The sequence below is a fragment of the Prionailurus bengalensis genome, chromosome A1, assembly GCF_016509475.1.
Source record: "Prionailurus bengalensis isolate Pbe53 chromosome A1, Fcat_Pben_1.1_paternal_pri, whole genome shotgun sequence".
Lineage (NCBI taxonomy): Eukaryota > Metazoa > Chordata > Mammalia > Carnivora > Felidae > Prionailurus > Prionailurus bengalensis.
Window position 1 is genome coordinate 60,919,331 of NC_057343.1, and position 14,724 is coordinate 60,934,054.

Sequence of the window (14,724 nt, forward strand, 5' to 3'; positions counted from 1 at the left end):
CAGCCTTTTAAATGGTACAAAATCTTCTTGGCTCTCAAAGCCATACAAAATCAGACCGCAATCTTGATTTGCCCACTGGTTATAGTTGGCACAATCTGATGTAGATGGCACTTTAAAAACACTGCCTAATTCTAATTTTATGTTTTGATTATGAATATAATTATTCTTTCTTTCCTTCCTTCACCTCTCTATAATATTTATTAAGTGTACACTACTTGCTGGGCCCAATGTCCAATATTGAGGTGTGCCAGGCAGACCAAAGCTCTATACTTGTTTGCCTTGTTATAGGACAGAAAATAAGCACATTTAAAAGTAAACAGAAAAAATATAAATTCAAATATTAATAAGTGCAGTGAAGGCAATAAAGCAAGGCACTAAAATAGTTTGAACATTGAAGGTACAGCATGCTTTATCCTGGGTGGTTATGGAAATTCTTTCTGAGAAGACGCATTTCAGAAATTTGAATGAACACATCAGCAAGATAAGAAGAATGCTAATACACAGGACTGTTGATATTAGATGAATAGTCTAATACCAGATGCTGGCCCTTAGGTACATCTGAAAGCTTGGCCCACTTTCTGGAGCAGCCAGGCTCATGAAAGCTGTCAATGTAAAATTTTTGAACTTGTAGTAGGTGAAAGAGCCCAGTCAACAAAGAACCTGGATCAGAGTTGAAAGTGTCCAAGAAATAGGCAGGGAGTGAACCACTACTTCTGGACCACGGTTATTGAGAAGGGTGGTGAAGGCAGGTGAGAATGACTCTTATAATGGGCTTTGCAATTTATTTTCATTGCAATGGTAAATTACTGCAGGATTAAAACAAGGGAGGAATGCCATCAGATTCATTCTTTAAGAAAAATGTCACTCTGGAGAATGCAAGGGTGCAGAGTAGAATTAGAAAATGTAGATGTTATTCCCAAAAAAGAAAAAAAAAATCAGGCAAAGTCACCAAAAATGCTCTATGATGCATAGTTTATTTTCAGAAGATCTAAGCACAGATTTATTTTAACTGTTACTATTTATTACACATTCCAGAATTTCAGGCTTCTCTTTCAAAAATTAAAAAAAACAACCTCTATCCATTATTTTTTCAGCATAAAGGAGAAGAAAATGAAGTGCACTTCTGTGGTGTAAATATGAGAAATACAACAACAATAGGTGTCTTAATTTTAACCATTCGTGTTTTCCACAATACTAGAAATCGGCAGATTCCAGAAACTCAGGTGCCACATCAAGTTGTATTGATTTTCTCTGGGTAATTAATTTGTGTTCTTCTATAAAGAACTATTTAAAGATATTTTTACTTAAAATTGAAAAAGCATAACAATAGGTAAAAGAACACTTGATGAGCACCAATGGCTCTCCTTCCTTTGAATCTATTGATTTCTAGTATAATCATTAATATAATTGATGAATTTTGTACAAAAGGAAAATGGGGTTCTGCTTGCTTGTCTGTCCAAATTATGCCTACTTATTAAAAGAAAATTAAGAGGAAACAAATTAGGAAAGAAAAAGAAAACAGGGAAAAGAAGGTAATAAAATATGAACAGTATCAATCAATTTCTGACAAAGACAATCATTTAAATTGTTATTTTGGTGGGGCATGTTTGCTTGATGCAAAAATAGAAGCCAAGTTTTACATATTCTCAAGGAAAATGCGTTTAGTTACCTGATAAAAATTGCTTTTATACCTGTTACTCTTCTAGGGCTGCCCTGTTTAGTAAACAACTAAATAGTGTAACTGCTTCTGTCCCCTTTCTGACACCCCCACTTCAGTACTTTAATATTTCTCTGCACAGTAGCTACTAGCAAGAGTGATCTGTTCAAAAAATCCAAAATAGGTAAATAAATAAATAAATAAATAAATAAATAAATAAAGCAGGCTTAAAATTCCTCTCTATAGTTATCAAAATGCTGCATTGTTCAAACTCCATGCTATGGGCTACAATTCTCCAAATGAGCTCACTACCTCCACCTGTCAACCCCCTGCCCCCTACTTCTATATCACACCATTTTCTCATTCCTGAAGCTCATGGAGAACCCCATAATCACTTTGGTTAAGGCTCTTTTTACTTTCTATTGCAGCATCTATTTTTATTTCTTCCACAGTCTTTATTTTAATCTGTGATTATCTTGCTTCTGAATATTGGCTTATGTAGTTTCCTTCTCTCCCTGATTGCATTAAACTCCTTTAGGGGGAGAGAACATGTCTATTTATCCTTTTTAATCAATGGTTTAGAGTAGATATGGGGTAAATTCTTATCAAATGGATGGATAACTAAACTTATGAGCTTGAGAACACAATATTCTTTTGGAAAATAATACAACAAGATATCCTGCTTCTCTGTGTTAGAAATATCAACTTACATATTGTTTTGTTTGTTCATACTTCTGGGCAAAAAGGCCATGGGACAACATATCTGATTTCTCTGCCAATTGCCACCTCCCTCATATCCATTGACATTACACATAATATGAAAAGACAAATACAAAAAGCTTTATGCTATAAAAATGTCATCTGTCTCCATGTCAATAAGTGAGAAATTCCTCTTATATTCTGCACCAATGAAAGTCCTTGTGTGTTGCTTCTCAAGAAAAATATACAGCATTGCCAGCAAGTGAGTTTGGAAGAACCCACAGAAGTGGCGCCTGGGTGGCTCAGTCGGTTAGGCATTCGACTTCGGCCCAGGTCATGATCTCATTTCTGCCCCGGTCATGATCTCATGGTTTATGGGTTCAAGCCCCATGTCAGCCTCTCTGTTGACAGCTCAGAGCCTGGAGCCTCCTTTGGATTCTGTGTCTTCCTCTCTGTCCACTCCTCTCCCACTGATGATCTGTCTGTCTCTCAAAAATAAATAAATGTTAAAATGTTTTTTGAAGAACCCAGACAGGTAACACTGGCATAAATCAATTTATAGGGCTAAAGTCAAAGGGAGAGGTAGATAGTAAAGACTAGGAGAAGAGCTGTATTTGAGTTACCTAATAGTAGTTTCTAAAATCAGAAGTATTAGGCAAAAGCCCTGGACAATCTCTGGGGTCATATATAGTGGGTATGTTCACCAAATTCCTGGTGTGATAAAGAGCTTAACCCTAAAATGAACCAGACAGGGATGTGATCTTGAACTTGCCAATAGAAAGAAAAAAAAAAACACAGGATACAAGAAAACATTTACTTCTTTCTGATAGTACATATAATAATGGTAATAATAATAGCTAATGGCAAATAGGAACACTTTTTCTTGCAGACTGTTCTAAGCACTTTGAATTTATATTAACTCAATTCTTACCTCAATGCTATGATATAATCTTATGTTTATCTTCATTTTATAGGTGAAGAAATGTAAGCAGAGACAGGTAAGAAAATTTTCGTAAAGTCCTACACTACTAGCTGGCAGAGCCTGGCTTCACATCAAGTCTATTTGAGCTCCTCACTATGCTATGCTGTCTTGGCTGTTAGTTTAAACAAAAAAAAGAAATTAAAAAGTGGCAGTGTGGCAAATAATGTTCCCCTGAGGAGACTTACGAGTTTTAGCTATCTAGCCCCACTCTTCAAATTACTAAAATTATTCTATCAGTGACCCCAAATTCTCTGTATGAAGTATAAGAGAACGTGGGTGGCTCAGTCATTAGACATCTGACTCTTTCTTTTAATGTTTATTTATTTGAAAGAGAGAGAGAGTGCAAGCAGCAGAGAGAGAGAGAGAGAGAGAGAGAGAGAGAGAGAGTAGGAGAGAATCCCAAGTAGGCTCGGTGCTCTCAAGACAGAGCCCAATGCAGGGCTCAATCTCATGAACCTGAGATCATTACCTGAACAACTGGAATAGAAACAATTAATGATGGAAGTAATATGAAAGTATGGCAAAAACTAAGCACAATTGGTTTTGATGATATCAATGTTATATGTGTGTGTGTGTGTGTGTGTGTGTGTATATATATATATATATATAGTGCAAAAAGGTAATTTTATTAAAGCATGGGGACAAGAACAATGGACAGAGGGTGCTGTCACATACCTATATTTTAAATAAATATAAGAAAACTGATAACTCAAAACGAGAAAAAAAATAATCAAGATGGCCTCAGATTTCTCTGTATAATTACATTACGTTGCAAGCCTAACAAGAAAAGAATTTAGAGAATAAACAGCTGCCATCTCTAATTACCTGGCAAAATTGTCCCTCAATTTTTAAAAGCTACAAATACTCATCTTGGTATATTTAAAATTATAAATTAACTAGTGAAATAGTCCCACTGAATAAGAAAATGTTACATGGGGAAGAATCAGGAGGTAAAGTATAAAATAATTTTAAGTGAGCATTAAAACAAGTTATATATAGATGTAGATTTAAATTATCCTAAATTGACACTGTCCTATTACCTGCTGGCAACTGTATTTGAAGCAGGGGAGATTGAGATGAATAAGAAATGTCCCGGGGAGCCTGGGTGGCTCAGTCAGTTGAGCGTCTGACTCCTGGTTTCTGGTTCAGGCCATGATCCCAGGGTCTGGGGATTGAGCCCAGCATCGGGCTCTGTGCTGACAGCATGGAACCTGCCTGGGATTCTCCCTCTCCCTCTCTCTCTGCCCCTGCCCTGCTCACGTGTATGTTTTCTCTCTCTCTTAAAATAAATAAATAAACTTAAAAAAATATCCCTAAACTCATCATTGTTAAGTTGTTAATAAAAACTTGTTATTGAGGAATTAAAATGTATATAACTAATGTACTAGATATAAAATAGTAACAAAATGGGAGAACATGATAGTAGAGCAAAGGGGAAGTAAGTCTGAGGAAGCGTAATATTTTAACATAAGATATTACAGACTCTGACTTATAATATATTAGCTTTGATTTGGAAAAAAAATCCCTGTAAAACGTTACAAACTATTTTTCAAGAAAATGAGAACTACAGGTAGGTACAGAACTCAGCACAGCGCCTGGCATAAAGTGGCACTACAATAAGTATTTCGTTTGGGAATAAATGAAGGAGTGTGAACATTAAGGCCCTGCTACAAACTGCAAAATCTCTTTGAAAATGTTATTTTTTCTCTGTGTAAGTGGATAATAAAGCTGATACTAAAGTCTGCTTATTAACCTTGTTCATCCTCAGAAAGAAACTGTTTTGTTGACTGTTTTGATACTGTGGGAAAAGAAATCCAATCTTTACAGTGTGCCAGGACCCATAGTTACATTGAAAATGTATTTTGCTGCTTACCATTTTTTTCTTTTTCTTTTTAATGAACAGCTTGTTTCTGAAGTAGACACACACAATTTGGCACAGTTCTCTACAGTTCAGCACAATATGGTTGAATTGGCAGTCTCTGCTCTGAGGAAGCCATTATTGTCTCTGAAACTTCATTAGTCAAATCCCTACAGAATGAGATCTTTACAAGGCAGAAATAAGACTAATGGCGTGATGCGGGCACAGATACACTAATCTTCATACTTGAAGAATATTTACCATGCAGAAAAGATGGCTAAGCAGCTTATAACGCATACGACTTTCTTTCATAATTCATTATGAAGAAACAAAGTTCTTTTTTTCAGAATCGATTTTACTAATGGTAATTTGAAGACTTTTTTTTACTATGCACATGTATTGAAATTAATTTTAAAATATTTTTATATATTTCCTGGTAACATAAAATATAATAGTATCACAAACATTAACTTTTTGAAAAAATTTATAGGATTTGTTTATTGTATTAAGCATTGTAGTTTATAAAGTCTTCAGTTAGCCAAAATTCAAAAGGACCGATTTGGATGAGTAAACTCTTCTCCATATGGTAAAACTTTTTCTTTCCACTACTTTTTGGGAATATTTTACAAAAAATGATATATTTCTTACATTAGCACAGTATAAGAACGTAATAAATATATTTCCCTGAGAATTCAGTCATTATTATGAATCACATTTGTACTAGCTTGTAAAAGTAGGTATTAAGATATTAAGTGAAATATTTAAACTTGTAGAAAAAAAGTTACATTGGGCCCAAATCTTCCCTACACACACACACACACACACACACACACACACACATGCGCACATGCATACATGAGATTATAAATATTTAATTTCAGGCACCATCAACATGTAAAATTTAAAATAAATATATTTAATACATAAAGGAGTTGAAAGTTCTAACTGAATTCTAGATTTGAATCCAGACCTATCATGGAGTCAATAATATATTTTTAAGAAAAATTAAAAATAATATACATAATTTAAAATATACAACATGAGTCATAGTGTTTAAAATGAGAACAAAAATTAAGATATTGTGAAATATTGTCAAAACAAACTACAATAGAGTTATTCTGAGCATATGGATGCATTCAGTAAATACATTATTAATTTGTATACCTGATTTTATTCTTCAAATGAAATTTTAGAGTGTTCAAGTTAGGCTATATAATCCTTTAAAATTTCTACCATAAATATATCTGAGTAATTGTGATTCATAAGTGGTCTACTGTACTTTATAATGTTCATATTGTCAAGTGAAATTGTCATATCAAAATTGTTCATGTGATTTTTAAAATTTTGATGTATATTCTTTGTTACTTTTTATGGACTTAGCTCTCCAAGATCATTCACAAATATAGAATATATATTCCTTGTCAGGATAGTTGATTTTTTTGAGTATTTAATACTCAAGTTTTTACATAGTAGGTATTCACTAAGTATTTCCTCCTTAATTGTTTGACTAAAACATAATTATTTTGTATACTGTTGTATACCCAGAATCTAAAATATATGGTATAATTAATCAGAAGAAATATTAATTATTTCTAAGCTTAAATCATTAAAACAAGAACAATATATTTGTGGGGCTATTAAATTTTAGCACATGCATGCATAGTCATTATGCTTAAATATATGGAACCTGAATATCTGGTATCTAGCAGCATAGACTTTCATAATTATTATTATCAGAATCAACTGTTTTTAGAGATACTACAAAGCTATGAAGGAATAAACTGTTAAGTAACTGATTACTTGAAAACCCATCATTTCTCTTCAATTTAAGGGATGCTGGTTATCTAATTTGTGTTTCCTGTATGAACCACTGTAGTCTGATAATTAATTACCTTGAAATGCTAATCCAATGTAAAATTCAATAAATTGCTTTTGCACATAACACATAGTTTTCCATTTTAATGACTCAGAGATAGGGACCTCCTCTGATCTCTCCTGAACACTGTATTGTTGAAAAAGGACTGAAGATACTATTGGTGTCCTGCCCATATCCCCCATCCTCCCTGGGAGCTTGTTTGTTGACTGCTGTCTCAGTGTGAGAGTGTTCTCTGGATGCAGACACCCCCTCTCCTGTCTCTCCAAAAGCCAAAGTTGGGAGGAGGCAGGATGGGGGGGGGGGCGATGGGTGGGCTTGGCAGACACATGACCATCAACCAATAAGCATCAGCCATTCTGGGGCATGTTATTTACAGTTTCTCAGAGGGTCCCTAAAGGAATTGGAACCAGTTGCCCACATTGGTTATTTAGTCACAGATCCACTCTGTATCAGGTTGGCTCCTTTCTCTGTCTCAAGTTTACATCCCTTCCTTCACAGTACTTCTTGGTATTGTTTCTCCATTAAAACACATACACCCCAATCCTTATTCTAAGTTTTGCATTTTGGAGAGAACCCAAACTAAAACAGCTATGGCCAGAAGTGGTTCTGGAAGGCAAATCCTCAAGATGGGATTCTACAATGTAATTTCTTGCCTACTGGGTGGTAAACAAATACTTCGTTGTTGTAAAAAACAAATGTGGTGACTGAATGCTACAACTTTGTAATTACTAAGACTTTCATCTGCAGAGATCTGGAATGAGGCACAGCTCAAGGGGAAACACTGGCTTCTGTGATACCTCTGGCAACTAAAATACATAAGGCAATGGTAATTAGAGAGATTGTGGAGTTGGTAGCTTTGGGCTACTCTCTTAGAAGGCTTGATATAGGGAAGAATAGGTTAGGTCATCCAACTATCAACTCAGACCTAACTATGAAAGCCAAAAAGCCTCCATCTCAGCATTTAAAGGAACCATCATTTCCTACACCTGGAGGTGAGACTATGCTGAAAGCAGGCTCAAAAGTTGACCGTAAGCATGGCAAAATCAGAAGGACTATGGGTAAACAGAGGGAGTCTCGATATGGGGACTTTTGGTAGGATGTGCTGGAGAACTTTGAGTCCACATAATCATGTAAGCCCTTAGGTTCAAACAAGTACCCTCTTTCCCTTTTCTTGGGTAGACTAGCCTCCTGATATTTGCAGACCATGCAAAGACCACATCTGAGGTGGATGCCTTGTAAACTGATGTTTGTCCTCTTCAAGATTTTCCTTGGGTCCCATGACCCAAAAGATGAACTGAAAGGAAATGGGTTATTCACCAAAAGGCCTATGAAACATTGCTAATATTTACCAGAATGGACCAGGAGGGCATGTCAGTGAGTTGCTTCTTAAACATGTTGAAGGGAGATGTGTGCAAATAAAGGGCAGCGTAGGAGAGAGTGAATTTATATGGAAGGATTTATGAGTCAGGATTTAATTCTTGGGCAAGGATGCCAGGAATGAAACTTTGAATCCTGGGGATGATAATGGCTTATAGTAAACTGGGTGGATATGCTGGCACATCCTTGGCAAAGAATTGGGGAAGTGATCAGAAGACTCAGAGATACGGACGTGATTGATACGGACAAACATAAGATTTATTTTGGAGACACTGTCTTCACTAAAGTGATGAGGAATGTGATAATGCGAGGTACACTAGAATTGCCGAAAAGGCAGTGGTAGCTGTCCACTAGAGCCCAGATTGGATAATAGGAGATAAAGTCATGAAACTGCTTATTAACATGAATGTAAATAAGATTCTGTTAAAGATGAGGTCGGGTGATTGTACCTCACCTTGTCAAAGACAAGTTGGGTGTAATTCCAGTGTGTGCAACAAGGCTGAAATGGCTACCAAAGTCCTGACCTATAGGAATCTATCAGAGTAACTAATAGACTATTGGTTTCCTATGGGCAAGAAAGGCAGCCAATGAAGTATTGCTTGAAATATAGATCAGTTAGATGGAGGATGCTGTTGGTGGCCATAAAAGGAACTCATGATTCCTTTCCCAGTTTCGAGGATTATTCCCAGACCACCAATTAAATGGAAACCAGACCCTCTTCGGGAAAGACTCTGCAATGCCAACATAAGTTTTACATTAGCTGCTTTCTCAAGCTTTCTCAATAGGACTTTGGTATTTTACCAAAGTAATTATGCATCAGGAAAAAAGTAAGACATAGATATTTAAGAAATGTTGGTTGGAAGATCTTACCTGGTACTGATACTAGGGGTCCCAAATGTCATCATAGTCCACCTTCAGAATGCAGTCACATGGACACAAAATGAAAAGTGCTATTCTAGCTCACATTCATCTCATGGTGGGATGACTGAGTCTGATCTCATTATGTAGTCATTACTCCTTTCCTTAACTGTGTACCCAGGAAACATACCAACTCACAGAAATCATTTTGATTTCTTACTATATGGAATGAAAACTATCATGATAAGGAAGGCCAACTGGAAGTCATCTTGAAATGGCTTTCCCTGGTCAAGTTAATTAGGAGCAATAGCCATGGCCAAAGAGGAATGGTAAAGAGTTAAGACATATTCAAAAAACCTAAAAATTATAGGGTTGCTGATGTATGAGTTCTACAAAAACCAGATGGATAATGGCAGATGATTATAGATTATTGTAACTTTAACCTGGTGGTAACCTCAAGCATACCTGCTATACAGAATGCAGTATGTTTTCTAGAAGAGGTTAATAAATTCTTTGGAACCTGCTATGTGGCTATCGATATGGTGATTGTATTCTTTTTATTCCTCATCAAGGCAGCAGTACTTACTAATTTTCTTGCCTAAAGGCTATGTTAATTCTTCTGTTCTCAACCACAATATAGTACAAAAAAGCCTTAATTGTCCAGACATTCCAGAAAAGTTTATGCTGGTCTAATATATTGATAGTATCATGTTAATTATACCTGGTGAGCAGAAAATGCCAAATTCTTTAGATGTCCTGTTGAGAAACAAGTGGGCCAGTTGTTAGGAGATATACCCTACCAAGACTCAGTTTCTGCCACATCAGTGAGGTAATCAGATTAGCCTAATGAGGGGAGCAAACAGTTATTTTAACTGAGTAACGAGGATATTTCAAGGGATCCCCAGGTACAGGAACTACACTACAGGGCAAACACGCAGAGGACCAAGGTCATCATCCAGACAAAGAACCTCACCTTCCAGGAACACTGGTGTTACACAGAGGAGGCCTTCCTGTCTCTGGGTAGGGTAACCAGTTCCATTTGAACTTGTTCTCTTTGCAACAAAAAGGGGAAATGAACCAGCCTCTAGGGCCCTCCACATTTGCTTCCAAGATGGTAAAAATGTACTTTTGCTAACATATCAGATTGCAGAAGAGCTCCAACAAGTAGCCGGACCAGCTTCCACTTTTAATGACAAAATTGAGAATTCTTTTGGTCATATCATCACCAAAACTCTATATTACCAGACCTTTAAAAATTTGCCAGTGTGATGTGCTTGAGAATGAATCCCCATTGTGGCTTTAATTTTTCCCATTTCTATTCAGCTTGAGTACTTATTTCTATCTTTATTGACATTTCAGATTTCTGTTGGTCTAAATTGCATCTTTCACCATTTTTAAAAAGTGGATTTTTAAAATCATTAGTTTTAAACTTCATTATATATTCTGGTTATTAATCTTTCTCAGCTTTATGTGCTGCACACATCTTCCAATCCGTGGTTCACATTTCAATTTGTGTATGATATATTTGGATACATAGAAAAAATAATATAAATGTAAATTATAGCACTATTTCCTTATTTTTTACTTGTTGTCTTATATGAGAAATCATTTCTTATATCAATGCCACATAGATAATTGCATATATTACGCTCTACACTTGGTTCTGTAATGTATGAGAAAACTATATTTGTGTTTGGTATATTTTAGGAATCTATTTTGCCCCCTCCTATTCATAACCAGGTGACTTATCACTGTAGTGTATTGAGGAATCACTACTTTCTTCACAAATTTGCAGACATCATGGTAATATATCAAATTTCCACATAAACATGAATCTATTTCTCTACTTTCTGCTCTATTTTATTAACACATTTATCTCTACTGGCTCCACAGCCAAGACATTGCCTTAATTCTTCTGATTTGATTATTAAAATTAATATATCATAGAACAGATCCTCTCACCTGTTCCTGTCTTCAAAAAGTTTTTCTAATCTTTAATCGTTTGTTCTTTCACTTTTATTTGAAAACCAATTAATCAAAATCCACTAAGAAATCTATTTAGATTACAATTTACTGCATAATATTTATAGCTTAATTTGGAGGCAGTTGAAATCCCTACAATGTAGCCGCTTCTAAGCATGTGAAATTCACCTTATTTGGTATTACCTTAATGTTAATTATTTTTATAGCAATCTTGCAAATACTTTTAAAATGTAAATCTTTTGAATCCCATTCTTCCCAAGGCATTACCTGGGGTTATTGTATGAGTTTGGGGAATCCAGTAAGAAAGCTTCAGTTCTAACTCTTAGAGCAGTTCTGTGAAAAGAGAACATAAAGTATAATTTTTTTTTAAATTTCATCCAGAATCCAGATGAAGATAGAGAAATTTATTTTAATTTCTTTTGTTGCTCTCTAGATTTTTTTCTGGTATAACCTTTCACTAAAATTGTAACACTCTCTTGAGCCACAAATTTGGCAGTTTGCAGCCCTGTTTTGTTTGGGTTGTTAGCTTTTTCTCCCATGCCAGCCCGACACGGACAAGGAACTCCAGCTCTCAACCACAGTGACTCCTTTCTGCCTTATTCCCAACCACTCAGCTGTCCGGGCCAAGCACCAGTCTGATTTTAGTTTTCTCTTCATTTGTGTCACAAGGGGAATCTTGTACCTTATTGGGAACACAGCTATAAGTTTAAGTTTGTTCGATGTGCTTTATTCAACATTTTTGAGGTACTTGATATTCCAGGGTTCCCGTATTTTCTGTACAATATATTGCCAGAAGAGGAAAATTTTTAATAAGAGATTCTTAAAATTAATATGTTCTAGTCACTTGGGGCACCTGGGTGGCTCAGTCACTTAAGTGTCCAATTCTTGATTTAGGCTCAGGTCATGATCTTTAGGTTGCTGGGTTCCAGCCCAGAATCAGGCTAGGCGATGACAGTGTGAAGCCTGCTTGGGATTCTCTCTCTCTCTTTCACTCTCCTGCTCTCTCTCTCTGTCTCTCAGAATAAATAGACTTTAAAACAAATTTTAAAAGTGTGTGTGCTGGATCTATTTTAAAAAATGTGTTCTGGGTGGCTCAGTAGGTTAAGTGACCCACTTGGGCTAAGGTCATGATCTCATGGTTTGTGAGTCTGAGCCCCAAAACAGGCTCTATGCTGACAGCTCAGAGCCTGGAGCCTGCTTTGGATTCTGGGTCTCTGTCTTTCTCTGCCCCTCCCCCACTCAAGCTCTGTCTGTCTCTCTTTCTCTCAAAATTAAATAAACATTAAAATTTTTTTAAAAAAATGTGTTCTAGACACTAAAAATAACCCAGTAATTTTACTACTTTTGTGAATAATTTCAGTAGCACAAATTTACAAACATTTCAAATACAGTGAAGCAGAATGTTTTGGGATTTTTCCCAAGATTATTAATATATCTACTTTAGTAATGGAGATATAAATAATTCATGTTTAAACAGCAGAAATATGGAAAAACCATGTAGCCTGAGTTTTATTGATGCAGATAAAACTTTCATTCACTGGATGTTAAACAAAATCTCAGAGACATTCAGAAGATATTGATAAAGAAAAATTAACAGTTGTTTCCAAGAATCTTAACTCAAACTAAAATAATTGCAGGACAATACCAATAGTGCACTGATTTCAAGGTGTCTGTTTCAAAATGTGTGGAGAATTATTTATATGTGTACAAATATGTGATACTAAGTGGTCACAAGAATTCTTAGTGGAATTCTGACTTAGATTTCTTGGTAAATCTGAATATTGTATTCAATTATGTTTGGAATATTTTAATCAGACGTAAATCTGAAGTTAATCTACCCATAAGAGATCTCCCCGCAGAAAAGAAATCTTTGGGGCGTCTGGGTGGCTCAGTCAGTTAAGCCTCCAACTTCAGCTCAGCTCATGATCTTGCCATTCAACAATTTGAGCCCCTCGTTGGGCTCTGTGCTGACAGCTCAGAGCCTTGATTGAGGCTGTTTCAGATTCTGTGTCTCCCTCTCTCTCTGCCCATCCACCACTTATGCTCTGGCTCTGGCTCTCAAAAATGAATAAACGCTAACAAATTTTTCTTAAAAGAAAACCTTTGTGTTTGAATTAGATAACCACCTTTGAGGAAACTCTACTGTGGTCACTATGTTTTGATTATTAAAGAATAAAACTGAAATCAGTTTCTTTTCTGCTCTTAGTGGATTTTACTTTTGGTTCTATAACTTTTCATGGCAACTTGGACAAGACTCTTAATCAATTTTCACCCTCTTTTAAAATCAAATGAGAATTTTTATTCTTTCTATAAGGATATTTTGAGATTGATATAACCACATAATCTAATAAAATTAGCTATTCATGAACTGGATCATCCCCATGTTATGTGATGTTGTTGAATATTCTTATCACCCCACGTTTTTGAAACACTAGTATAATGATAATTTGTGTTGATAATGAAACTCCTGAAATGCTTTCTGAATCATTAAAGGAAGACTAGATTAGGTTCAGAATAGTTTTAATTCCAAGTGACTCATCTGTCTCATTAATGTCCTAAATTGCGACTCAAAGTCCTTCAGAATCTTCAGAGAAACTCACACTTCATTGTGCTTTCACTAGTGTTACAGTAGGTTTTCTTTTTTTTTTTTTAATTTTCAGTGTCAAAACTTGCAGATTAAGATGAGCCTGCACTTTCCACTGTGTACCAGAGACGTGGCTTTGACCAATTTTCACAATTTCCACCAAAACTTGACTTTATCTGTAAGACTGGGATACTAATGCCTCACTCATTGTTTGACAGTGCATACAGCATGTTTAGTCAGGCCCTAGCATAGTAGTAAGTACATTTACTCTCTTAAATGTTATTATTTTACTAACTCTTTGCAGCCATTATTTTCATCATGCTCCCATTGTTTTCAGTAATAAGAAATTAACCCTTATATGCTATTATACTCAGTCCAAAGTTCTCCAGTTTCCCAATCAACAGAGGAATAGGGTCATTCATGGAACCACGATCCTACTGAACATACTTTTCTTGTGTGGTATTAAGATCCTGATTCTCTGATTCACAATTTCACCACCTAATATAGGAAGTTCACATTTACTCTGTGTAATTTTGAGTTTGTCTCTTTTTTTCCTGAGCTTCAGTTCCTTCATCTGAAACATGAAGTTGATGGGCCTAATTCGGAAGACTGAACTGAGAAGAATGCTTCTAGAAATCATCTAGTACAGTGTCTGAGAAACATCACAGAATAATGTTAGAGACTTCCTTAAGTCTCTATTGCATGACCTGATCTTCTCTATTAAACGTCAGTTCCAATGACGCCATCAAAATTGCACTTGATTTCTCTTGCCATTGTCGTCTCCCTATTAATACTCATGTATTCATCAGGTAAATATTACTTATTATATATTAACCTTTGTCACTCCTGT

The 14,724-nt window shown here is 35.6% G+C and overlaps 1 long non-coding RNA gene across 1 annotated transcript in view; it reads right to left on the reverse strand.

Moving 5' to 3' along the window:
* The window catches only part of LOC122483940, a 121,167-nt gene extending 109,529 nt beyond the window's left edge, over positions 1-11,638 (reverse strand). Inside the window, exon 1 of the long non-coding RNA XR_006297505.1 lies at positions 11,558-11,638. This is a non-coding gene — a long non-coding RNA (uncharacterized LOC122483940). The remainder of the gene's footprint in view (positions 1-11,557) is intronic.
* Positions 11,639-14,724: the final 3,086 nt, after the last annotated feature.